Genomic DNA, 4,336 nt, shown 5'->3' with positions numbered 1-4,336 from the left:
ATGAAATACACCCCAACACTCCAACAGGCCAACAGCCAAACATATCGTACTGCCGCCTTCTGCAGCGCTGCCTTAAGAGGTTATAGGTTTATTAGAATTATAAACACAAAAACTTCTTATAGAATATCAGGGAAGTTTCAAGAAACCAGTAAACCTACATATGGTAGTCCCTGTATAAAACATGCCTACCTAAATCCATCCGCTATCCCTGTCCTCAAATAATTAAACGAAATCAGCAAACACGTATAAAAATGACGAGATAGTAAGTTAAGTCCTAGTATTGATACCTGAAACCCATATCTGAAAAAAGATATTACTGAACTTATGCACACACTAAGAGAAAACACGAAAAGCACCAAGTTAGTTATCAAGTGGCGCACAAATGTGTGTGTGTGTGTGTGTGTGTGTGTGTGTGCGGAGAGAGAGAGAGAGAGAGAGAGAGAGAGAGAGAGAGAGAGAGAGAGAGAGAGAGAGAGAACTGAAACAAAGAGGAGGGTTCATCTTTGTATGCAGTGTCGCAATATATTGTGTTGAGCCCGTCCATTGTTTAACCTGACACTCACGGATAAGCTTGCCAGGACTGGACCAGAAAAAGGCAAAAGGAGAAACAACACTGAGAACTGATGACATTTGTTTCTTATTTTTTCGATCTCCAAAAATGACGTTAGACTTAAATATATTACTAACTTTCCTTTACTCGTATTGTTCGTGTGTGTGTGTGTGTGTGTGTGTGTGTGTGTATGTGTGTGTGTGTGTGTGTGTGTGTGTGTGTGTGTGTTTCTTTTCATAACCTAAATTTTCACAAAAGAAAAGATACCTACATTATTTAATTTACAGTACAAAATAAAAACACTGGACACAGAGCACTGTGTTTTATTTTTTGTATTTTAACTTGCAATGAACTTTGTACCTCCAAAATGAATTGTATTTGAGAGAGAGAGAGAGAGAGAGAGAGAGAGAGAGAGAGAGAGAGAGTAGCATAAATATTTAATCTAAAACGAAAAAAAAAAAAAAGAAATCTTCAGTATTCACAACACTTTATATAATTCAGTTTCGCTTAACCGTTATTGTTTTCAGTACATTGTATGAAAAAGACAATTTGCATCCCACCCTCCCCCATCTCTCTCTCTCTCTCTCTCTCTCTCTCTCTCTCTCTCTCCTCTCTCTCTCTCTCTCTCTCTCTCTCTCTCTCTCTCTCTCTCTTCACTGAAATTTTCCCCATGTATTTTTTTCTCCCAGAGAGAGAGAGAGAGAGAGAGAGAGAGAGAGAGAGAGAGAGAGAGAGAGAGAGAGAGAGAGATTGATGACTTTTATTGTTGTAGTAATATATACAACAAAGGAGAAGGCCGAGTCTTGCCGGCCTCTCCCTAAAGATAAGGCAAAGATATATAGAGATCAGGAGAGAGAGAGAGAGAGAGAGAGAGAGAGAGAGAGAGAGAGAGAGAGAGAGAGAGAGAGAGAGAGAGAGAGAGAGAGAGAGAGAGAAATTACTAATGTACTAGGATAACAGCATTAGTAGATAGCATTAGCAGTATCAATATATAGAATTAATAGAGATAGACTGATCTAGTTGAGGTTAGGGATCATGTAGTACTCCGTGTCTACGCTAATCACCAAACTACTGTATTGGTGATCTATCGAATCTCTGAAGCAGTAGGGGCGGCCATTGTTTTCGTTTGCAATTTACCGTTCTTTACTGTTCAAAGACGCTTGGATAGTACATAGTTTACTTGTCACAGCCTCTAAGAAAACTGAGCCCTGCAATTCTACATAGAGTTGTCTTCAGTTCATCCTGGTCGAATATTCAAGCGTTCATTTCCGCATCAACCATCCAAACTTTCTTTCCCACCAGCAGCCAATCGCTTGTTACATCTCGTGCCAAATTACGATTGTTAACATTCTCACTTTTATGAAAATATCACGTGAAAATGAATGGATAAATAAGAACCGGTAAACGCCTGTTCCAAAAGCATGATCATCTCCCTGTCCTCGTGGTCCGTGGCAGCACACCAATGCCAAAAAGCTCATAATATTACCATATCCCGACCAAAACTAGATGTGTTTGTAGGAACCCTTGCTCACATCATACTTCAGGTTAAGTGAAACTCCTCACGTCTAGCTGGGTTGTAATCCTTTGATACTGATCAGCTGACATGGGTTGCTCGGTTCTGTAATATTAATTTCCTATAAATATGAATGGTATGCAAATACAATGGTATAATAAAATATGTGTGCACTAAAATTCATAGTTACTGCATATTACAAGATGTCGTTTGTATAAAGGAAACTCAGTAAATTCCACAAGTGATGGGTGCGTCACTTACCATGATTATAACCCTTCCTAGTCCTTAGGAGCAGGCTCCTGGACTTCCTAGGCGCCTCGTAGCAGGAATCAACCTTTCATTTGTACACAGAGGCAGCTATTGCCCGTGTCTTATTCAGCGAAAATCCAGGTTAATTAAAGCAGCTGAACATGAGCGTCCTTCCAACAATGTTCCTCTTTGGGTACTACCATGGAGGTATAATGGGAGGAGCTGGCATGACGTCACGAATGTGAAGCCAACGCGCTATTGGACCGTTGTTTATCCTATCCACAAAAGACTGCAATAGTGGCGTTGTGCCGTGCCATCATAATTTCAACGGCAAATCATACATACAAATCAGATCATAGTGTTTTTCAGTTTGGGTGAACGAGACATACGTGAGAGATGGGAAGCCGTCTTTCGGGTGGATATATGAGTGGACGAGATCATGTTCACATGTGCATATGGATATAAAAAAAAAAAAAAAAAAAAAAAAAAACGTGCATATAAATAAAAGAGGAGAAATAAACTGTGTATCAGGTGAAAGATGGCCTGAAGGTTGAATTTTCTTTGTAAAGTATCACTTAACCCAGATTGATCTCAAATAGAATAATTATATATTTCCATATTGCTTATTGACTTTATATGATGTTCCATCTCTCTCTCTCTCTCTCTTTCTCTCTCTCTCTCTCTCTCTACCTGCCACCCACAGTTTGGCGGCTGTTAGCTCTCTATAATTTTTTGCCCGTTAACTGTCTCCTTATGTATTTATGTTCGTCCATCTTGCCTTTTGAAGTTAAAATATCACAAGTTCTATGTTGTATTATCTACTTTCAACTTATAAAGGTCCAGCTTCACTTTATTGTTAATTCATTTATGTTTGGTGTCACTGCCTTTGATACTTATGTTCTGTCACGCTGCCTCACCATAACCTGCTTGCCTTCATGATGTGATTACCTGAATTATTAATTTATACTGTCAGGAGTATTTTTGTATGGTGTATTTCTGTAGACTGGCGCGTTTCCATGCGCAATAAATTAATCAAACAACAGCAACTCTCTCTCTCTCTCTCTCTCTCTCTCTCTCTCTCTCTCTCTCTCTCTCTCTCTCTCTCTCTGTGTGTGTGTGTGTGTGTGTGTATGTGTGATAAAATAATTCTCTCTCTCTCTCTCTCTCTCTCTCTCTCTCTCTCTCTCTCTCTCTCTAAATAAATAAATAAATAAATAAATAAATAAATAAATAAATAAATAAATAAATAAATGAATAAATAAATAAATAAATAAATAAAGCACTTATCTAGAATTATGTGTGATATGTCATTGTGCACTTAAAGGGCATCTAATTTTTGGATTTTTTGTTTTAGTTTGTGCCTTGTCATGCTATAAACAATAAAAAAAAATTTTACGATAATTTCTCCTGGAAACATCTGGTGTATTTCTTTCGATATTGTGGTTATTTGGCATAATTTCCATTTAAAATAAATCTACATAACATATTTAGGAAACTATAATGTACTTTTCGTAACCCAAAACATCAATTGTTTCTCATTTTTATCCAGTATGCAAAAACAAGTGGTAAATCCCCTTAGCTCAGTGGTTCTCAACCTTTTTCTCTCCATTTCCCCCTTCATGAATTCTCAACATTTGTGTGGCTCTCCTTCATTTTTCTCCCAAATCCCACCCCGACAAAAAAAAAAAAAAAAAAAAATGTTGATGAGAACACATTTGCTTTATTACGAAATTGACAGTCATTATTATCTTGTATTTGATAGACATTTTTTTTTTCCAGGACAGAGTGATGCAAGTTTTTTTTTATTTTTTTTATTTATTCAGATTCCTAACATTATTTAGAAATTAAATTAAAGCAGCTGAACATGAGCCCGCTATGGCCTCTCTAAATTCTTGCCATGGCCCCCAGGTTGAGAGCCACTGCCTTAGCTCAATCCGGGAGATCGTAAGCTCTGCTCACTGGCTTTACTTGTTTGGATGGGGACGGCGAGGAGTAGGAAGGCGTCTCCCTGTTATAATACCTCT

This window comes from Scylla paramamosain, chromosome 21 (genome assembly GCF_035594125.1).
Source record: "Scylla paramamosain isolate STU-SP2022 chromosome 21, ASM3559412v1, whole genome shotgun sequence".
In the NCBI taxonomy this organism is placed as follows: domain Eukaryota; kingdom Metazoa; phylum Arthropoda; class Malacostraca; order Decapoda; family Portunidae; genus Scylla; species Scylla paramamosain.
This window is presented reverse-complemented; position numbering follows the sequence as displayed.